Source organism: Rhodnius prolixus, unplaced genomic scaffold, assembly GCF_049639745.1.
Source record: "Rhodnius prolixus isolate KJV_2025 unplaced genomic scaffold, Rpr scaffold_4, whole genome shotgun sequence".
NCBI classification, from domain to species: domain Eukaryota; kingdom Metazoa; phylum Arthropoda; class Insecta; order Hemiptera; family Reduviidae; genus Rhodnius; species Rhodnius prolixus.
This window is the reverse complement of record NW_027411614.1, coordinates 25,178,734-25,202,846: the sequence shown is the minus strand read 5'-3', so window position 1 is coordinate 25,202,846 and position 24,113 is coordinate 25,178,734. Positions and strand designations below refer to the sequence as shown.

The following is a 24,113-nucleotide window of genomic DNA, read 5'->3' as shown; positions in this document are numbered from 1 at the left end:
ACTGATTTAGTAATTATTAGTAATAATAAAGTGATTTAATAAAATTGTTTTTTTTTAATTGACTAATTTCTTTTTATCTGCATATATTTCTATTTTGTTTTTATTTATTCTATTCTAACCTTAAAGTAACTGCTAGGATTAATGGGGTTACACAGATTTGTATTTAGTTAATTTTTCCATATTGTGCCTAACTTTTGTTGTGAGTTGTATTATTCAAAAACAATAAAATTTGATTTTGATTAATGGGGTTACACTGGGCTAGTATGTAATCAAATGTTGATAAGACATTCGAAAATACGCATGAAACTTGCCAGGATGCTCCCGAAGTTGATGGTACAAGTGATGAAATTCACCAAGTTCATTTCTAGACTTATTTATGTCATGTACACTGCAGGCTCCTACTACTAAGCTGCTGCTAATACCAAAGTTTCAACGAAGAATTTTCATATAAAAATAGTTCCTCCATCTTGTTTTGTCAAAAGGAGAACGCGACTAAACTCGTCACTATGTGCATGCGACTCTTTGCTCGCTGCTCGTCGCATCTATCATCGCCGCCTTGCTCGCCGCTCCACTATGTTTCCAGCCTAACTTAGAATCGAGCGTCTACTATGCGGCGGAGTATTTTGGATTGGAGTGTTTACAGTCTATTGATGTTTCATTTTTTAGCTGTTCCGTAAAGTTCGAGTCCGTAAGTCCATATTGGTGCGAGAAGAGCTGTTTAGAGTCGTCGTTTGTTTTGTGACAAAAGTTGCTAAAACAAGAAAACCAGAAAATTCCACTTCAGCCTGCAATCTCATATAAATCCTTTAGCTAAAAATCTTTCTTCAAGAACTCTTCCTGACACCCCGACAAGGCGTCTTAAAAGGCAGTAGTCTCGTGATCTCCTCTCTAGTGAAGTGAATGACTAACAGTCTAATGTTTTGGAGTGTTACCACTGGGTAACTTCTCCACTCGTTCGCTTCATTTGTTACTCTGTTATCATTGTTACTTATAGCGCCAACGCGCTGATTTGCAATGTTTTGCAAACCTACTTCACAAACATATACGTTTTATTCAATGGTGTAACTTTCATTTAAGCTAAAGATTAACCCAACTTAAAGTATTATACAGGGTGATCCATTTAAAACGCACCATTCGCTAATAACTTTTTAGGAAAGCGGAAATCCGAAAAAAAAATTATATAAACTAAATGATTTTTTGGTCTAGTTTTCAAATTTTCCAGCCCCGATGCTGTATGTTCATTTTTGGCGGAGTTACGGCCAAAAAACTGATCTGGGTTTCTTAAGGACCACTGGTTTACCAATGATTATGAAAATTACATAAAAAATTGAGAAAAATGGCGTTGACCGCATTTCGATACCCCTACTATTTGTTGAGATATTTAAGATCAAAGTTACAATTTTATCTATTCCTGATTGCTTTTAAATATTCATTTTCCACCAGAAATACACGTTTTGGAAGGTCCTCTGTCTGCAAAAAATGTTATTTGTGACGCAGAGAACAAAAATAATAATAATTGAAGATTTTAAAAAATGTAGTGTAACGTAGTGGTTGTGGAAGAATCAGGATAAATTTGTTTTATCATCAAATAAAAGTAACCATCACATCAGTTTAATGATTAGACCTATGATTAGAGTAAGAATATCAGGCCAGGGTGTTGGTCTAGAGCTTGGCTTTTGTAAGTGGGAGATCCCCAGTTCGAATCCCTTGTATGACTACATTTTATTAAATTAATAATTGATTATATTTGCCTTAACTAACTACCTTCATTTCAGCATACAAATGCAGATTTGAAGGCAAAATTATTTTTGAATTAAGTATTGGTTATTGACCGCACTATTGATTGTTGAAAGCTCAAGACTTGTACGTAAGTCTGTCTGCTTTTCGCAGCCTCCAGCATCTGCTGTGTTTATTGTTTGATGGTTTTTGCGGGCTCTAAGGATAGCATTACGGCTATTTTCGTAAGTTGTAGTTCCGTAAGTAAGAGAGCAGTTGCATTCTAGTAAAAAATAATACTTTCGTCAAGTAATTCTAAACTAAGAGTTAGAATCAGGTGGAAAATGAAAATTGATTCTTATTGAATTATTATATAATTTGACAGGGATCAATGCTTTAATTGAAAACAAAAATTTAACGGATTCTTAAATGGAACCCCTTTATCTTATAAAAAAATAAATGAAAATACAAAAGAGTAATAAAACTAAAAAAATCCTCTAAAATCTCACTTCAAGGATGCATGATGGGAAATTGACACCTCATTACCATAAACAGTTTCTGCATTACTGTCAGCTAATTGATTTTTTCTTTTATTGAAATTTCTTTGCTAATTTGAAAAGTTTAAAGGATATTCTTCTAGAGCAAGAACCCAGTCTTATGGACTGAGCACGTTATAGATTAATCCGAAATACTGAGAAGTTTGTTAGGAAATGTTTTGCTGTTTGTAAAAACTGGAGATTCATAACATGCCCATATAACATAACATCGCTAAGGGTACTGCAAGCCAAATGACGTGAACTGTCCGCCAACGCCATTAACAATCTCATCCATCGTTAGTAGCATTTAGTAAAACAGATATCTGGATTACAAAGTTACTAGCTTTTATCAATGATAATAGTAATTAAAACTGATTAAGTGAACAAAATTAAATGATTCAACAGTTTGTATAAATGATAACCACAGATAATGTATAAATTGGTGTAGAATTAGAGAACACAAACACATACCCCCTTTAGAGGAGGTATACGCACGATGAGTATTGTTTAAGTATGAGTCATCGAACCCCCTCTATGAGTCACGCGGTGTTCCCCTTCTTGCTGAGGAGGACGTCTCCTCTTGACTCATCTAGCTTCTTCTCGAACCCTCCTTCAATACATTGTCTACCCTATCTACAAAGTGAGGGGTGCTTTCTTTTTTTTTTTTTTCTTTTTCCTGCTACCCTGTACTCCATGACTACATTGATGACAGTGATGTACTACTTACTGCAAATTGTATATCAAAATAAATAACAGCTTTATCTATTAGGGCAATAGAAACATAAAACAAGTAAAAATAATCCCCTATAAAAAAAATACACTTTGATATTACCATTTTTTTCATATGACTTCGATTACTGAATTTATAAGTTTATAATCTTGGTTCTGATCATTTTCAAAACCTACTTCCAACAAACTAGAGTTTAAAATATAAAAAGTTTGTTTTATTTTCGAATTATTTAGCAAACCTTGTAAACATTTAGCTCGAGGCAAAGTTATTAGAATTTCAAAAAATCCTATTTTATATTTCAATAATTTTAAATTACAAGTTGAAAGGTTATATTGTCTTAGGTTATATTTGGATGGTAATAAATAATGATAAAACATTACAAAATACAGTACTACAATTTTTTTTTTATATTAATATAGCGTTCATTGTCGGTTGAAAGATTTCACTCGCTTCAGTATAATCAGTAATAAGTATTAAACAGACAAGTTAAAAGTATTAATATCAGCGAAGAGTTGGGGACCAGACAATACGATTGGAATGCTGTTTAATGGATTATTAATAGGTGTTTAACAAACAAATAGCTTATGTGGCGCTACTGGCGGCAATGAGCGCTACCAGGAGTACTTGTATACATGTGGGCGCTTCTTTTATAGCGGCGGTAATTGATGAATGATCAATAAGGAGAATACTCAGTTATGGTGCTTAGATTAAGTCAGCATTGGCGCCCAGTATACACATACACACTCAACGAAAAAGCTATTCAATTTAATTGTCTCAGAAGTACAATACTGATTTATTACCTTAAAATAGTAGATATACTTGCGATGGCACGCCAAGCTCGCTGATTTATCGCGTATTCTCTGTTTTATATATATTTAATTTTGCACTTTCTTTTACTAATATTGTGCCATAATCATCGCTTCATCAGGGTTATTATTTATTATTATTTTGTTTCTTCTAGTCTAGAGCATCTACTTTTCGTCTTTTATCGCCAAATTATTTTTTTTTTTGATGAATTAATTGGATATTTTAATAGTTGAGCGACAAGAAATCCAAAATTTCTTTAATAACAGATTATTGATTCGACGTTTTCGATTTGTGGGGTAAAGGAAGATAGGAGATTAAGTATTAAGTAAGTAATCTTCCGCATTCCAGTCCCTGAACAGGATATCTGATGTATCTAAAACGTTGAACTAATAATTTGTCTCAATTATTACATTTATGTATTATTTTCGAAATTCCACTCACAATGCGAGGTACGAATGGGGCAGCTACCGATTTAAATTGCTTAGTTTTCTGCCTTCTGTAAAGACAAGCAAGAAGCTTACTTTGAGATCTAATGCCGATACACCGCAGGCATTCGACGGAATGTTCTAATCAGATCCTCTGTGTCCACAAAGTTCAGCTCAAAATATCCACAATCTTTATACTTCAGAATAATGGCGATTGCATGTTTTACTGATTAAGAGAATCAAAGACACTAAAAACGGACACGAGTTTGTTTTTCAGTGGCTTAGTTGTCCAACTCTTCTGAGCACTTCCCAAAGATTTACTTTTAGTTTTACTCTTTTGAATTTTAGGGGAAAAAATAATTTTAAAAAAATATTGTATTGATATTTTGTTTGTCTTGCTATTCCAAAAGGTATAAATACGTATTTCATTAGCATAAAAAAGTAAATGCCAGTTTCAGTCATTATAAACTTTATTATGCCGAGCTTTCGACCTAGGGACTAGGTCATCTTCACGGCTGTGGAACATATTTACAGTGTGTTAACAATAATTATATAACAATGAATATGTACGAGTATAATGTTACGAAATTTACAAAATTATTCACCTAATTTGCAATGTACTATTTTACATCAGAGGGTTGGTGTGTCTTATGTCTTGTCTGTTCATGGACTGAGTGTGATCGGTCTGTGTGTGTTTGGTTGTGAGGAAGTCAGGGTTGCCAATTGTCAAGTATTTTGTAGAAAGTTGGCATACATGTTGCTTAAATTGTTGGTGTCAGTTTTGAAATTTAGACTATTTTCTGTCTTAGGTTTGTATGTAGAGTCACTAGGTCGAAAGCTCAGCATAATAAAGTTTATCATGACTGAAACTAGTAGTTATTTTTTTCATCCTATTGAAACTATGATTCAGTCACCAAAAATAATGAACAGTAATATAAATATTTCTTCAGGAATCTTACATCCCTATCTAAGGGGAAACTAAACTAAAAATATTAAAGCTTAATGTACATTGCATAGTATTGTCCCGTCACGGGTAGGCATCTGACGTAACAATCATTAGAGATTGTAATTATTGATCGTACCGAATTTCATGGAGTACGTTATAACATGGATGAAAAAAGGTCTAACTTCATTTTTGGACTACCGCTCTAAATGAATGATAGGTGCAAACAAAAGTTGTTAGTAAAACCTCTTTTATCTAATTTATTTTTCTCATTAAAGAAATTACTTTGTAAAAGATAAATAATTAAATAAAAAATATTTGGTTCAAGATATAGGTTCCATATATTTAGTTGTAGGCTTCGAATTCAATTTTTACCGCAGGCTACGGGTAATATCTAACGGATGATAATTCCCTTTGGTTGAGGTAATTTATGGCTCAGGAACCGTCCCTTGACTCATAATAATAAGAAACTAGCTTATTAACTTTGGGCTGTCCAAGATGACCGCATCATTCCATTTGTAACTTGTGTTTGTCATTTTTAAGTATCGGCTCCTTACTGCACATTAAATAAAACTTCTCTCTTCTAATTTCTTGACAATTGAGTGTTACCACACTTTTGTTTCATCTTGAAACGAGTCTGGAAGACCAGTCTTCTTTTAAAGACGTTCTGCATTGCCATTTTAACTACAAAAGTTGATCAAATGCTTAAAATTTTTAAAATACATAAAAAATGATTTCTATATGATAGTAAACCTAATTGTAAATCTTATTAAGTTTAGTTTATCTGAATGTAATGTTTAAAATAAACAAAATTGATACAGTAAATTTGTAAAATATTTAAAATTAAAAAATACAGAAACAGAGTGAAGGTGCGTCGTCAAATTAAGTCCTTGACATTATTAACTACTTAAAATCTCTCTTAAATAAAATTTTCTTATCTTATTCCTGTTTAAGATGAGATTGTGTTAAGGAAAAGGACGAACAGACCAAAAACTTGCAGAGAATTTTACATTAAATCAGCCCAATATTAATCTTACTTATTTATTTTACGTCAAACGAAATAATTATGTGCAGAGTAAAGGACTCCTGAATAAAGTTTGAAGTCGCTGATTCTGTTCCCCGAAGAGCCGCCGAATCCTTATCCGAACTCTGTTAGCACAGACTAGGTACGTGCAGAGTCGTTTTCTTTCTTTTCTGGCAGAAATATTCAGTCTATTTTCTACAAGGAGATGCATACGTTATTTTAAGACTACATTGGCTCGTCAAGAGATCTAAAATCAACCACCGAAGAGCCGCGTCTCGCTTGGTTGTAGTCTTTCAGTAAGATTTGGTGTAAAGAAGAACTTTTCCAGCGCTGGGGTCCCACCCAACACTTCTGAAATCTGTAGTGCACCTGTTCTTCTTTGTTGGCGTTTTGTAATTCATGAAAGGAATCAGGACCTTCCTAGTTTTAGGAATCCGCCTCATTGCCTCTATATCCTGAATTAGCGGTCATCCTTATTACTACCTTATTTTGGCTACTAATTACCGTCGAAGTTTTCTAAACAATCCCATACCAGCATTGACCAGACTTCATAGGACCTGATAGGACCTATAAAACCTCCTGGTTATCCAAGAAGATGATTACCCCGGAATCAACCATTCTTTGTCTTATGATCTCGGCAGCACAAAGATATATTATGGCTAGCTCCGCTTGTAAAAGTGTAACCAGCTTAACGAGCCTTCGTTTAGGTTTGCTATGCGCAGGCAAGCAACGCCTTTGTACACCACGAAGTGCTATAACCGCCTCCTTCTGAGAGGTCCGCCAAACCAACAGGACATAATTGGTTTATTTTCTGACGTCTATAAAATACAAAAAAAAGAGTATATGTTGCTTGAAGTCTAAGAATTAAGAAAAATAAACGATTTTACTGAAATTGTTTTTAAATTTGTTTCAGTTTCGATCAAGTACACTTACGTATCTCAAATGTGTTTCCAATAAAACATCACACTAATTTCATCTCCTGGAGCTAACGGTCAAGGAATTAATAGAATTGAATTATTTGGGGAGAAACATGAGGAGATGATTGAGGTTTGTGAGTCCCTCTGAAGACTGATCTATTAAGAAGTAATTCGTGTGTTTTTGTTTAAAGAAATCTAATTACGAGTTTACAGGACGAGTGTTGGCTCGCGCCACTGACTGACTATTTCTGTAGCCAACCGCACAACTATATCTGTAACCACTTCACCGCACTAGGACGACCGCTCTCTAGTCAACTGACATTCCTTACTACTTCAAACAGTTAACACCTTAATTCACTAATACAATCACCAGTTATCTCTGTTGATTCTTCAGACGAGCCTATATTTTTTTTAATGCCTAACTTCTCCATCAATTGGACATTTATTGATTATATTTTGATTAAAAAATAAGTCGAATCTCTGTTGTTGTGATTTTTTTGGTTTATTTGATTTCAGTAAAGTTCGAATCCAGTTGCCAATCCTTAGTGTTTCTCTTCCTAGAAGCTTCTTAAATAGAACGTACTCTGCTTATGTAAAGGGTTGTCTGTAAGAGAGATCATTGTCCTGAAGTCGATAGCGTACTGGAAAAGAATCTGGGCACCACTGACTTCAAATGTTGAAGTGCCATTAATTAAAATAAATGCGTCTTAACCAGTTAAGCGTGGAATTTAATTTTATAAACCCCCCACCGTGTGCGGAATTAAAATCAGACAACGACGTGTATACACGTCGAACGCAGGGCAAAATAAACAAAAGTTTACAACGTCATAATAGTCACTGCAAGCACTTTTTCTGCAATCTCTGGGGCTTGAGATTACACAGCATTTTGTGCTCTTTCAAAATCTTGCACCGCTTCACGTATGCATTGCTCTAGTTAACTAGAGACGCAAGAGCTTTTACAAGGAAGTAAAGAGCTTTGAATTCTGTGCAAAATGAAATCAAGCTCGAACTGAGGTCTGAATCTCTATCTAAGGTAAAAACGGCATTGCACAAGGGTTGAGAGCTTCTATTTGGTGTGCCTAATTCCCCAGTCTCTAATGCGGAGACCAAACATGTAACAACCACTTATCATTTGGCTGGCTCCCACCACCCTCTCCGTATAAAATTCTTGGCAGTTCTATTGGTAAGATAAAGGAAATAACCCACCAAATAATATTCTTACTGTATTTTATTAAAATTTCTAGTTTTTATAGTTAATGGCAATTTTATATTTTTCACAACGAGTATACACGTCGAACGCACCATAACGTGTATACTCGTCAAACGCGCTTAACTGGATAAACAGTTTTAAGAACACCAGTTCAACAATTCAATTGGTTTTTCCTATTTACTGTAATTTTTCTGTTTTCTTTGACTCTTTATCGGCTCGTGTCACGATGTTCAGCAGACGCAAGAAAAGAATAATTTTCCGCATTTATACAAATAAGTATTATGGTCTTTATCGAAGTCGTGCACTGCTTAGAAATTGACAAGTATTTTGAATGTAGAGAATGTTTTTCCCTTCAACCAATCCTAAGAACGACTAGTAATAATAAAAATTTAATTTTAATATGCTTCGAAATGTCTTGAATGGAAGCTATGGAATCAGGAAGAAATAAATTCCATGCAGCGATAAATCAGCAGACCAAATGGATTAAGTACAAATTTGTAAAAGTACACAAATATTTTGTAATATTTCTTTTGATTTATTATAGTGGAGTATTAAATAACAAGTCGTTACACGGCGCGGCAATTTTCAACTATTGCTTTAAATCTGTCACTAAATCTAAATTATTCAAATTAGTCTAAAAAAAACTGGTTCGACTATAAGGCTACTGTTTATCGGTTATGCAAATCTAGTTCTACGAGTGTATGCAATATGCATTCTTGAGAGGGGAGGATAATAAATTAACAAAGTGCTTTGCAATTTCAAGGTTGTTAGATAGTATTTTTAGATAGATATGAACTTATAAACTGGGATTATATCACAGATTTAAAGATGAAAGAAATGATGTTGTATACCTAATTTACACAAACTGGTTTCTCATAAAATGTAAAATGTGCCGTAAATGTTTTTGATTAGCAGCCAGGATATTTTGACTTTAGCGGGTCGAGAAAAGTGAGAAAGGATTAACTACGTTTGATTAATTAAAATAATATATTAATATTCTACTTTGTCCACTCAGACGACAATGAGCGCAGTTTAGGTACTCATCTTTACGCGAAACTTCGATTTTGTACTGAAAAGAGAGTTGACTTTAATATTTTATATTGTAATGTGTACTCATCGGATTTAATTATTTATTTAAGATAATTATTTCATTTTTTAAATTTTAATATAAGAAAATAGCACTTATTACCTCATACTCAGCTCTTACCTCTCTGACAGATTCTTTCAAGTTCTTCAAGGCACTACTCACTCTTCCATCTATCCTGACCTTGCTGCTGTGCCACAGTATTGCCAAACCTTAGTGTTTCTCTTCCTAGAAGCTTCTTAAGTAGAACGTACTCTGCTTATGTACAGCGTTGTCTGTAAGAGAGATCATTGCCCTGAAGTCGATAGCGTACTGGAAAAGAATCCGGACACCACTGAAGGAAAGTGTCTTAGCTCCTCTTCTTTATACTTACCTTCTAACCTTAATACCTTTATTTACACCTTCACTGACGACACTGCCATTCTCTCCACACACTCTGACCCTATCCTCGCAGAACGCTCACTACAGTTCCACCTTAACTCAATAGAACCTTGGTTAGAAAACTGGCGTAAAAAAATTAACCTAACTAAGTCTAAATACATAGTCTTCACACTCAAACGACAAACTCCACCACCTGTCTTCTTACATCATACACCTATCCCACCAGCCGACCAGCCCATGTGCGGTACCTTGGAATGTACCTAGACAAGAGACTTACCTGGAACCCCCATACGAGACTTAAACGTACCGAACTAAACAAACGATACAAACTTCTAGCCAGACTACTTGACAAACGTTCAAAACTCTCACTACAGAACAAACGACGACTCTATACAGCTCTTCTCACACCAATATGGGCCTTACGGACTCGAACTTTACGGAACAGCTAAAAAATCCAACATCAATAGACTGCAAATACTCCAATCCAAAATACTACGCCGCACAGTAGACGCTACATTCTATGTTAGCAACCACACTATACATACAGATCTCCAAATTCCACTCATCTCCGAACTTGCCAAAATTCGATATAAAAATTTTCACCAAAAACTCTCACTTCATCCCAACCCTTTAGCTGCAAACTTATCTTCAACTACAGCTACCCTCCAATCCTCGAAGACGGCTGAGGCGCCGTTGGCCCCATGACCAACTGGGTGACTAATGGCGGCCATCACTAGATGACCGTCATTCACGTCTGCCACGCTATTTATATTTATATACACATTCATCACATTTACTTATTGTACCCTGCAGGTACTGGTGTAAATTTCAATAAAAGGTATTAAAAAAAAAAGAAAATATTTTAGATTACCATTTTAAATTTATGGTAGTCAAAATATTGGAATTTCTTTAAGGTCCATGGAATCTTACTTAATATAATCTATCTTAATATGGAATCTGATGGTCAGATTCTTAGTTCCATTAGAGCAGGGGTTCCCAACCTGGGGTGCAAGACGATGTTCCAGGAGGTTCAACAAAAGTCCAGTTAATAATAGGATATTATTATTATTCAAATATTTTTCATATTTTTATTTCTGTTGCACAAATTTCAAGGAAAATATTATTTTTTTGTAAGGTATACTTTCTTTGTTATACACCCCATGTGTTTGATTTTTTATATATATATATATTTATCGTTGAGCAAAATATAAATTTCAGGGTATGTGAGGTTCGAGTGAAATTTCTTTAGGGGTATGAGGCGAAAAAAAGGTTGGGAACCACTGGTATAAGAGGAAGAACATATTTAAGGGAGGCTTACAAAAGAAGTGACATATGAAGTATAAGAATTGTTCAGGTGATATTCTAGCCGAAATCAATCAAAGTTTAAATACTGTAAACAGAGCTTTGCTCTTGAAATGAGTGAAGTGAGGTGCAGTAAAGCGAGTGAAGCTGCCAAAAATGAGATTGTGAAATGTTACTGCACGGACTGACCAAGTTCCCAACCTTTACCTTGGTAAATAAGTGATTTAACACACAAATAATTCCTCCTACAAAATTATGAATAAAAATGATTCGCAGGCAAAAGTTAGAATATTTTTTTTTCAAATATATGTTTATTTGTATTTAAATATGCTTTTTTTTAACTACTTCACCACTCTTTCTAATAAAATGTTACCCAGATTTCAAGAGACTGCTTTGTAGAAGTCACCAGTAATATCTACAAGAAAATAATGGTCGATAATAATAATAACAATCTAAACTAATTATTTTTGAACGTGGTTAGATCCTCAGTGGTAGATGATATCTTGATTTTTATCCGTCGTATTACGCATGTATATTGTTTTCCAAACCAGTTTAGGGGCCTTCATATATCATCAGAGGTATTATCATCGTTTAAATGTAACTTCGCTTATTTTAATTAAAGAATTTCTATGGCCAAAAAAGGTAGCCTTACAATCTTCAACATTATCGCTAAAAGAGATTATAAAATTAGACTATTAGACGTCTGTAGAACTAACCGCTTTTAAGTTATTTTAAAGGAACGAGATCAGTTATTGGGAAATATTTTGATTTCTGTATGTTGATTAGCCATTTGGACTGGACCACAAATGCTGTAGAAACAGTATGGCTGCAATTTGCTGACGATTTTATCAGACTTTTTGACTTAGTGGTTTCTCTTCTTAGAGGATGAGCAAAAACTCAGCTTCTTAAAAATGCTCACAGTTACGCTCGTGAACAGCTCTGATCAGTAAATCCTCCTTCTGATTGGCGATTAAATCTATTTGAGGAAAGCGTACTGTTGATGGCCGAATCGATGGATTTTTCTACATTAAGATAATTTGTAACTTTATTTTTATATATTTAACGAGTAAATGACAAATCTTATTGATTGTACAATTCTATAAAGTGAATTCCATTGCTCTATGATTAAGTTAGAAATAGTTGTTGTGCAAAATTACTATAAACAGATATGCGTCAACAAATTTTAGATTTATAGTATATTATCCCATGTATTAAAAAGAAAAGAAGCTAACTAGATCGTTTCTATTTTATAATGCTGGCATGATTGCCTGGAACAGAACTGTGGCTCCTACTTATTTATAGCTTCCAGGTCTTCTTTCCTACATTTTACCGCAAGAATATACGTCTCTACTTATAGTATTAGTGACTTTCGAATACTCTATAAGGTTATAAATTTGATTTTGTTTTTATAGAAGATTTTTTTGTTTTGTTTTTATAAATCATTTCTATTTTAGATGTGGAAAATTCGATAGATTTTCTTTGCTACATTGTAAGCAAAGCTTTCTGAAATTTTAGAACAAGTTGTATATCTTACTTCTTTTTTTACTAAATATAGAACTGATTGTCATTGTTCTTATGATTCAGTTCTAGTCGATTAATCAGAGATGGATATCCTCAAGTCTCAGTTTTCAGACCAATCCTATGTACTATCAACATCAACTATTTACTATAACTGTCAACTTTTGTACCTTTATTGATAGCACAATCAATGAGCTGTGTTGAAAGAAGCCATCTCAGGAACACGCAGGAAATGTTCTTTGGGCCTAGAAGTTTAGCTGGTTACGAGGTTAACGATGTTATATAAACGATGTGGAAGAAAGATCGAGATGAGTGAATATAAATAGAATGTTTTTGCAGTAGGATTGTGAGTGGGTTGATAAGTTATTTTCGAAGTGAGAAGTGTTGTAAATGTCAAGAAGGATTTTGCATTGAAAGAATTGGATTCTGTGGATTTTGGATTGTTTCGCCTCAATTCGACTTTCTACGTCCATATTTGGATCAGTTTTGAACTGAACACAATGTAAGAAATCCATAACTTTCATGCAATTTTAATGGCAATCCAGAAAACTGTTATTTCCTCTATAAATTGTAGAAAACTAAACTTGTAACTTATCGTTTCCCGATAAGCACCTGACACCATTATTTAAGATATTCTTCTGTAACAGTTATTTGAAGGAAGTTTTAGAGAAGCTGAGAATCAAGCTTATCAGAGTAAACTAGCCACTTACAACTGAGTGCTCAGGGGGTTTAGTGGATCTTACAATGAATTGAAATTTTGGTAACTACTTGAACTAAAATTATCTTCAGCCTAGCACTACCAAGTCGGTAGTGGAAAACCTGAGTGTGGCGGAGTTAAAAGGGCAATGGAAAAGAGTCCAGGGATAGTTATAATGGCGGATTGGATGCGTTGTTGCATTTATGAATCATGTAGCAATAAGTAGAAGAGAGAAGATATTAATTGAACAAAATTCTTTCCATTTTTACGAATTCTCAAAACCAGCATTTTTGGTAAATAAATGAAAATTAAAAAATTGATTTTTTTTGTTTTGTTTAAACAGACATTTTTACGAAGAGGGTCGAATTTGTCCTTTGTTGCTTTTAAATTATAAGACTGTCAAAATCTATTGTACTTTATGAAATAAATAGAAATTAGTAAATTTTAAACATTGAAAATATTCAACAAAAGATCAGAGAAACTATTGAATTGAAGTAAAGTTTGAATACGGTCGCAAGGTTTTTCATTTAGAGCAAGTTAAACGAACTCTACAAAATGTTTTATTTTCTAAAACACAATTTAGAATCAATTATTAGACAAAACGAAAGTAATAATAAACTATGATTATTACAATAGTGATATGAATAAAATAATTGTGTAATTACTGAGTATCAACAAATTTATTTTGAGAGGAGTACCTTTTGATTGAGTTTGAATTAATTTCAATGCGATAAATACTCAGAGGAAATTATTATTCTAACATTTAGAAGATCAGCAATCATTATACTTACTAGTTTGTAACGCGATACAGATTCAGCGTCTACACGGTACTACTTGATATCCGTATTTTAATAAATTATATGGTTGGAGTAAAGTAAATTGAAGCTTTAAGGTGACTGACTAGATGAGTTCAATATTAGAAAATGTAGTTAATTTGGTGACGTTGAACATCCTGCTAATGGCATAAGTTGCTCCAATGGCTCACTCCTAACGCAAACCGCCGGTGACGCATACTGACTCAATACAACGTAGACGGCGACCTTGGGCAGTGCAACTCTCTGACGTATTCGTTCCTTTGTATATTCTCATCTTAACTGTGATTCAAATTACACCCATTTTATATCACACTAATAAATCTAACGAAAGTAATTATTTAATCAAAAATTCCAGGCATCTATTTAATCAAATTTTGCGCTTGAAACGCCCAAATTTTCCCTTTTGGGTAAGTTACATTTTGTTTAATTTTCAGTGGCGCTAACTTGAACAAAATATTGAGGTGGAGAGGGGTCAAAGTAACATCTATGAGCTTTGCCATTCGCCAAGATGATTCAAACCTGAAATTAGGGATATTGCTAACCAGTAGAGTAGCATTGTTTTATTATTTGGGTAGCTGCAGTAAATCTTCAATTTTATATTTATAAAAATTTAACTAAAGAACAGTTCCGGGATCCAGGCAAAGGAGTCACAGGTCAAAGAGGCGCTGAAAGAAATATTAGGATATTAGCAGTTTATGTGCGTCTTCTTTACATTAAAAATTGGGATTAAATATTTATGATGAATTCCAATTTGAAGGGATTCTGTAGAAGGTTTGGAGTGGATTTCTAACCTTTTTGATGTTTTCTTTAATTTTTCCTTTTTAATCGACTATAAGTTCTAATTAGTATTGTTAGTTTGATCCAATTTATGTATTTATTATTATTATTTGAATGGATTTTAAACGTTTTAGATGTATTAAAGTAAAATGTATCGAGTCGTGAAATCTAATCAACCTTGTACTTTTACATAAAGAAGGGACAAGTAACTTGAATCATCAAGTCAATCACTGCTAACTAAGTTACCAAATTACATCTGTTTCTATCAAGTGTAAATGGTTGTGTAAATACAAATATTTGGTTCGTTGGCTGCGTTTTCAATTCATACAACACGAAATTTACTGCATGAATTTTTGTGTTTCTGGCGAACGAAGAGACGTTCAATGAATTATTTTTTGTAATGTCCTTAGTTGTTTGGTAGTCGTTTACTAGCTGCTATCCAAATTTGACAGGGGTATGTTACAAGAGGTTTTGGTTATTGTTAGGGTTTTTATGTTAATAAATGGCTGTAACTGTCTTAGTTAGGTTATGATTGTTGCAGTTTTGTGTTGATGTGTTTAACCAGTTATGTTATAAGATTAGTTGATGTTTGTAAGCAGGGCCGGATTTAGATGAAAAGAGGCCCTAGGCTATTCTACTTATGAGGCCCTTTCACCTACCGTTTTTAAGTTTGTAAATTATATGAGAGATAATAAAATACATCACTTCTGTGATATATATAAATATGTTAAATGAAACATGTTGTTTATTGGTACTAACCTTAATTTTAATGTTGCTAACAAATTGAATGTCTTGATCTTGAAGCCCTAGGCTGAAGCCTGGTTAGCGTATAGGAAAATCCGGCCCTGTCTGTAAGTCTTGAAATGTTTGAGGATGGCGTATTAAGAACTGTACGATTAAGGACGGAGCTAGCAGGGGCTTGTTGACAAATTTGAAAAGACCACAATAGAATTATAGGTGCGGGCAAGTGATGAAAATACTATTTACTTCAGAGACAGTTGACCTGATTTCTTTGTAGTGGAAGATTCAAGCTTTCGTAGCGGCACTCAACACTACATCAAGGCCATTGAGGTGGGCTTAAGCGTTTATCAACCGGGTTTATCAATGTCCTCAAGAAATATTAAGCTACTCGTGAAGTTCAGTTATAAGAAAATAGAAGAAGACAAGGGAATTTGAAACAATATTTTAAGAAATTGGGTAAATCCAATAAAAGCAAGTTTTTTTCCTCTCGGTGGTTATACTCTGTTTTTGGACGATGACTGCAAACGATTTTCAGCTAAAGCTTCATCTTTGTATTGTCGTTGGATCAAAGTTCGATTTTCCCAACATGAATGGTCTGCACTTGACGCATTGCCTCTTCTCTAAGAACGTAATAGGAGCCACTTATCTCTGTTCTTTCTGACAACCAACTTTTATTAGGGTACAAGAAAGAAAAAGCAAAGAGCTAAATGGTCCGTTTTATTGCATCTGCCGAAAAACCCTTCCACGCTAATCGCGGAGAACAAAATGTTGGTCATTCAGCTATGAATAATAATAAGCAGGAATATTTCGATTACTAAATAAGAATACTTGCACTATACTAAAGCTGCAATGTCAAGGAATCAGTAATATTGCAACGCAGAAGATAGAAAGAAAGATACTAAACAAGAGCAGTAAACTTGACCTAGGACAAATCTATTCAAACAACGCTCCTCTGACAGTTTCCGGCTTGAATCAAGTTCAAACCGGTTTCCTGTATTTTTTCGTTTATTTAATGTCATATAAATCCTACCAGTTAGTCTACTAATGTTCTATAATTTACAACATAACAACAAAAAATGAATATATAAATATGTTATAGATAATTATGTATGTGTAAATATATATAATTAGTATCAAGAATGCAAGTATTTCTGAGAATAGAATGAAAATATTTAAAACGGTTCTTTAAAAGATAATGGCGTTACTTTTTGTGTTTGTTAGCAACACATTTTAACTTTACGGATTGACTTTTTGTTTACTTTTTATTTTATTTTTTTGGAGGAATGAAAAAGAATGCATTAAATTGCCTGACAGTCTCGTCAGAACTGCAGCCATTTGGTTTGGGCGTATGTTATGTTTTTCACTTAAATTTGTCTCGAACTTAAATTTGATATCTAAGATGTTTGTGATTATAATTTGGTGAATGCAGCAACGATATTTATTAAGTGAAATAAGAGAGTCGGACATGACTGAACACCTGCTTTTCGGTAATGTTTATTCTGTAAAGTTAAGAATAGTCCTCAACAAAATTTACACCATTGTTCAAGTCAAATATTTAAGGAATTTCGTATCTCATAAGGTTTAAATAACCTGGTTTGTTCCAAACATTGGTTTGGCTTCATCAGGAATACAACTTTTCGAGTTGATTTTAACTGAACTTTGTTCTCTTATTTTGGGTCAGTTCAATTAAATACCTTTAAAGGTAGGTTAATAAATTCCAATATCTTGGAAATTTCCTAGGTTTTTTGGCATGACAGGAAATTAAAGTTGAAAGTAAAAGGTGGTTTCACAAAAATTGAGTAGTTAGAAAATTTAAAATCAAATGAAGTAAATCCAGATCTTTGGCGGAAGTAGCTACATTGACCATCATTCCAAGTTTATTCCTTTATTTCTGTGACTTTGATGGTGTAACGAAGAGGAAACAAAGGCTCTAGAAGGAGATGAGGAAGGTTTTGGGCCGATTTGGGAGGTTTTTAAGGTGTGTGTCATCCAAAATTGAACGAAAATGTGCACTCGGCCCAGTAGCGGCTCAATTTTAAGGATATCTCTCTTTCAACCTTCCCATGTGCGTTTTGAGCTGGAGAGGTAAGTTACTTTGACAAAAAATACCTCACACAAGTCCAACCCACTTTGTTAAGCCCAAGTCAAGGGCCTTGATCTTGAATAGGCCAATTGCTCATGCCGACTAAATCTGTCTTACGTTTCTTATAAGGCACGATAGATCAGAAAACAACTCCAAAGGTGTTCCGCCGCAGATGGGCTCAGTTCCTTTGGGATACTATGACTGCTGGAGCGGAAACGACTCTTATATCCAGTAAGATTGCACTGCATACCCTAGTTTGCTTTAAGGAGTTTCCGGCTTCTTGAAGACTAAAGAAATTACGCAAAAATAATGGTTAGAGATCCTGACCTTGTAGAAAAAGCAAGCTTTCCTCTTTCTAGAGTCGAGTATACAGAGTCGTTACAATAAGCCTCTTGAAGACCCAATTTATCTTTTCAGAACAATGCGTTATTTTTCCCTTGAAATTGCTCTAGGCAAATATGTAGTTTACAGAAGTGTAGTTAGGGTATCAAAGTTATAGCAAATCTTTGGGGCAGAATTCTGGGATATCAAGAACAAATTGATACGAGAATATAGGTCGCGCTTTTGATTTTCTCCTTGTGACATTTGAAAATGCATTAATTTAAAATTTCGGTTTTCCACAAAAGCATTAATGTTTTCACCAGTTTTTTGTTTTTGGTTGATTCTGTTTAAAATAACTAATAGCTCTTTCTTTAATTCTAGCTCTGAATAATACTTAATCTTACGTTGAAACGTTGGCGCAGAATGAAAATATTGTTCTCATTGATCAACTCAATCCGACGATCATAGTGCCGTTTGTTTGTTGATTGTCAACTTTATTTTTCAGCCATAGCCTTTGTCACCCACACGGAATTTATTTTGATTCAAATAATCCAAATCGTTTAAGCCCTTAAACATTCCGTTCATAAAATTTATTGAAGTGGCACGATGAGGAAAAAAATCCCCCTTACAATGAATCGCTAGATTAAAAAGAATCCATGGATTTCTCTGAAACAACCAGTTTGGTGAAACACATTCGGGAGAGGAAAATGAACACCACTGCTTGGTTTTAGCTACCTCAATCAATCTCTAAATCAATGTTACACATTCGTTCACATTTACCATTTTGCAGTCAATCTTTAACACTTAGAGAAGTCACAATTGATCTATAAGGCCGCTGCAGATTTGGCTTCACAGCCACTCCCTAAATCTAATCTAGGAAAAATTCATTGTTACAATTTTGATTCTAGTTTTCTGTAGTAACTGTATCGCAATTAGATCAGTTCAAATCATGGGCCGAAAAAAGTACTTAGGAACTATTTAGAAAAAGTGTAAATAACCATCTGGTCTAAACTACAACCAATTAAATTGTTTATTTTTCTAGGCACGCCGAAATTGAATGCAGCTTATAATTGTCCATTTTTATTTTAGAACTTTTTGTTTTTTAAATGATACAAATAGACACAAATACTTTGGCTGAATAATTATTTAATATTAACTTATATAATGATATTAATAGATAACGAGTTATTTAAAGAAAATACTTTTATTCATTTTAACCAATGGTTGTCTTATTAAAAGAACATTATTAATAACAATAGATGTTATTCTTCAACTTCAAAAAACTTGTTAGCATCTATATTTGTTATGAATTCAGTCGATTAAAAATAAACCTACACACCTTCCGATGGCATTGAACTCTGTGACTCATGTTTACTGTAATGTAATGAATATGTGTATTTATAAACAGAGATTTCAAATACAAATACAAACTAACCTGTTTTAGATTCTCGATGGGCCCTTCCGATAACAGAAGACTGCGGTTGTTAGGTCCATCACTTTCTCGCATTAGTTTTTGATCTTGAAGGTTTGCTTTCAGAGAAAACTACGATTCATTTAAATTTCGGCTCGCACAAAATTTATAATTTGGAATAACTGATAAACCATTACGGGCATCACATCGAAGGTATTTGCATAGTTCTCTACACTATCAAAAAGGCCAGATGCCTAAAATATAGAATAAGATGTCGGAGTTATCTTCTACCATCATCTAAATAAGTGTATTCCAACTGTATACCTGTAGGGGTCACTACCCCTTAGATTATCTACTTCTTTAGGGGTCTGTTTTGTAGTCTCTGCAGGTATCCCAGCCTAACAATACAAATAAGACATCCCAAATATTCACCCAATATACATAGTGCCTGCAGAAAGTAGTTGATACAGGCAACTGCGTTTGCAACTGCAGTTTTATCACACAAGCGCTTGCTAACACATATTCTTATACCAATTAATAGTAATTATCCTTGTAGTAACCCTTTTTCTATTACTAAAATCCCGTCATGCATGTAATTTTGGTGGGTTTTTTTTTTTTTTTTTTTACCCTACGCCTTCACGGTCAATGGCTACTACGGCCATGCGACGTCTGGCAGCCCAATATAAAATACTATTTTTTTTGTGTGGGTTCGTGGGCATATTGTCCCGGACATCCTGCAGTTGGGAGCATGCTAGCAGGTGCGGACCGTTCATAACATCTCCACCACAAAGCACACAGATACTATTGTCCTTAATGCCAATTCGGTGGAGATGCTTCTGAAGGTAATCATGCCCCGTCAATAATCTAAAGCATGCCACAGCTGTTGATCTAGGCAGATCGGTGGGGAGTCTTCCTTTGATATTTTCAAGCACCTCCCACTGCTTCCCTTGTGCTTTTCCCCTTTGTTCTTCGGCCATCTTCGATCGAAATCGGAGCCGGATCTCTCTCTTAGCAGTTCTAAGCGTCAGCGGGGCATCGAACTGAACTTGATTCGCCCCCTCTTTTGCCAATCTGTCAGCTTCTTCATTGCCCTGGAGTCCAACATGACTCGGGATCCACTGCAGTACAACTTGCTTCCCTTGCGAAAGTAACCTATCTATGAGAGCCCTGCATTTCTTTATAATGATGTCGTCTTTATCATCATAGCCGGTTACTGCTGAAATAGCTGCTTGGGAATCCACAAGTAGAGCAGTCTTGCAAAAGTCCCTTTTAGCCACCTCTTCCAACGCTATGGCGATGGCGTGCAGTTCTGCATCAAAATTTGATGCTAACTTTCCAACAGGAACACTCAATTGGAACTGCACTGCGTAGACTTCTGCGCCAGCATTACGGTTTGCACCTTCGGCAGAACCATCGGTGTAAACATGCACCCAAGGCGGAGAAGGGAAAACATTATTTATTGTTTCCAGGGCAAACAGTTTTAATTCATGCGGGGGACTGCTTTGCTTTCTTACATCTTCTATTAAATTCAGTCTACCCGGCGCCAACTGTGGCTCTTCCCAGGAATCAGAGTCAGAAAAGGGTTTCCGATTTTGTAAATCCTCAAGCCCTATTTGCTCACGTAAATCTCGAACTTTACCCGCAAAGCATTTTTGAGTTTTCAACCTCAATGTGGGCACACTTTCGGTTTGCCAGTACTTAATGGGTAATCGCTTTAATCTTTCATCGAGGGTAATCGCAGCAATCTCTCGTCGGACGGCAAGTGGCTCGATATCTGCTTGCACCTCCATTGAAGTAATAGGGGTCGAACGAGGGGCACCTAGTATAACTCTTAGGGCCGCGTTTTGAACTTTGTCTAGTTTACCACATATTGTTTCAGGGGCAGTAATCAGAGCTTCCGTGCCATACTCTAACGAGGGTCTTATATACGTTTTATAGGCGAGGGTAAGCACTTCCTGAGTCGCACCCCATTTAATACCCGTCAGTCTCTTGAGAAGCGATATGCGTTGTTCGCTTCGTTCCACCAGCTTCTCAACATGCTTCCCCCAAGTTAGCTTTCGGTCAAATTTTACACCCAAGTAAGTGGCTTCTTCGGTTCTTACAATATGTTCATTGCAATACTTCAAGGAGAGTGCATACTGCTTAGTGGACAGCGTGAAGAGTTGGTATTCTGTTTTCCTGGGGTTTACCTTCATCTCATTTTCCAAACACCATCGTTCGATTACTTTAAGTGAATCATTTAATCATGATTCTAAAGCCTGTATATGGCTACTTGTGGCCCATATCACCAAATCATCCGCATATAGCAGAACATTCAAACCTGGCTGAGTTTCTATTGCTTCCAGTGCATCATTTATCATTACGTTAAATAATACTGGGCTTATAACAGAACCTTGCGGGAGGCCTTGTTTCGTTTGTCCAAAAGCCGATACAGCATCTTTATATCTAACCCGAACGAACCTTTGCGGAAGAAATGAATGTATAAATCGATACAGGTTGCCTCTTATGCCCAAGTTTAGTAGTTTGGGCAGTAACATCTTTCTCCACACATTGTCGAATGCTGCCCTAAAATCAATAAATACCGCCAACGTGCTCTGCTTGTGCTGAAACCCTTGCTTAATACTTTGCGAGAGACGTATCACATGTTCGATGGTGTTTCTTCGGGGTTTGAAGCCAGCTTGGCAGTCTGAGATGAGCTTTTGGAGGTTCAACAATGATCCAAGATGAATTAGCAAGCTACAGGCCTCCAAGAAAATGGTGATTGGTTAGAACTGATTAGCAGGACACATAATCGTTTAAGCGATGTAATTGTGTGTTCATTTTCTGCAAATTTTCTCCGCGAAGATTTTATTAATAAGTCACTTAATAAAAGTATGTGAAAAGTACACTTGTATCTTATGCAGGATGTAGGATGCTTTCCCACATCAATAGCAATCACATTATGAACATCAATATTATGTAAATAGGGGACCTTATTTGTTTATTAATTGGCTAATGATTATATTTAACTATTTTTTCCCAATATTTTACTCATTAGACAATTTTTATACAAAAAAATGCAAACTACGATGGAAGGCACTTTTGTTTTATGCTTCAAAAGTGGCTTATTTGACTTTTACTTTGATAAAAAAGTTTTTACGATTCTTATCTTAATTTTAAAATGTTTTTATGAAGCCCACAAAATAGAGTAATACTATTACGAGTTACTGCCTGGCAACCAATCCAGTGTGGTTCTTACTAAGTGGGTTGGTCAAATTCTCAATAATAAGTTTTCTTTCTAGTGTCTAGAACGGGCTGGGGTACCACGAGGTAGTAAATTCAGACCGCATCTCTATACTGTGTACACATCTGACCTACCAACTGACTAAAACACTCTGCTCTGCACTTACGTTGATAGTACGGCCATTCTCTCCTTCTCCAGACCCCAAAACCACTTCCTCGACTACTGTAGATTTGTTTTAACAAACTAGAACTAGAAGGGAATCAAATTTAATACACAAAAATGTCAACAGATAACTTTTACTCTGCGTCGTAACTTCTTGTTCTTCTGTAAGATTTAACTCAATTCCTCTTTCTCCTGCTAAAGTTAGTTCGCTACCTTGGACATCGAAAAACACCTAACGTGGAACCGGCTCATTAAACTAAAAAAGTCTTGAACTTAACCAAGGAACAAGTTAAATAGACAATCGAAGTTACATTAGAACAACGACTTTTTAACTAGCAAAATGACTTCCGCACTCAAACTAATCTGAACCTACGGACTTGAACTCTGTGATTCAATCAACCCTTTCATTAAAAAATACTTTGCTAGATTACAAATGCTCCATTTCATGTCTCTAAAGGTACCCTTCTTAACCATCTTAAAATTTCAACAGTAACTGAAGAGCATCGAAATCCAAATAACTCTCTCCTCCTTTCTTGTACAAATCTTGTTCCAGAACAAATTTAAGGTCGTCCTCCAAGTTGATTGAGACGCTGTTAGCCTAGTGACCATCTCCGATAATGTTGTAACGAATTCCATTGAGTACAACAAGAACTAGTGCAGGGGTCGGCAACCAATTTCAAGTAGAGAGCCATTTCTCCTTAAATAATTTTAATAAATCTTACCAAGAGCCGCAAGGATGATAGTGTGAACAACTTTGAAGATCATTGGTATTCACAAATTATTATTTTATGGTATTCAATAACGTTTCAATAGGATGAAAAAATAATTGCCATTTCAGTCGTGATACATTTATTCTGCCGAGCTTTCGACCTAGGGACTAGGTCATCTTCAGGGCTGTGGAACATGTTTACAGTTTGTTAACAATGATTCTATTAAAATGAATATGTATAATATAACGAAATTTACAAAAATTATTTACCTAGTTTACAAAGTAATACTATTACATTTCAGGGTTGGTGGGTCTTCTGTCTTGTCTGTTCATGGACTGAGTGTGATCGGTCTATGTGTAATATGTGTTAGGTTGTGTGGAAGTCAGTGTTGCCAATTGTTAAGTATTTTGTAGTAAGTTTGCGTATATGTTGATTAAATTGTTCGTGTCTGTTTTGAAATTTAAACTGTTTTCTGTCTTAGATATGTATATTATTTCTATGTATATCAGTCACCAAAAATAATGAACAGCAGTATTCAATAACATTTAAATATTTTATATATTTATTTTCACATATTGCA

At 34.9% G+C, this 24,113-nt stretch overlaps 1 long non-coding RNA gene across 2 annotated transcripts; it reads right to left on the bottom strand.

Annotated features, from left to right (window-relative positions):
- Positions 1-3,180: 3,180 nt before the first annotated feature.
- Positions 3,181-23,889, bottom strand: LOC141455629 (uncharacterized). 2 transcript variants are annotated; one of them, XR_012459363.1, is made up of 4 exons: positions 23,803-23,889; positions 23,546-23,717; positions 9,498-9,667; positions 3,181-5,841 (listed from the first exon to the last, which is right to left on the bottom strand). It is a non-coding gene; the product is annotated as an uncharacterized lncRNA (long non-coding RNA). The 2 variants fall into 2 exon arrangements; XR_012459362.1 differs by lacking the exons at positions 23,546-23,717; positions 23,803-23,889 and adding an exon at positions 14,082-14,296 and having other exon boundaries at positions 3,222-5,841.
- Positions 23,890-24,113: the final 224 nt, after the last annotated feature.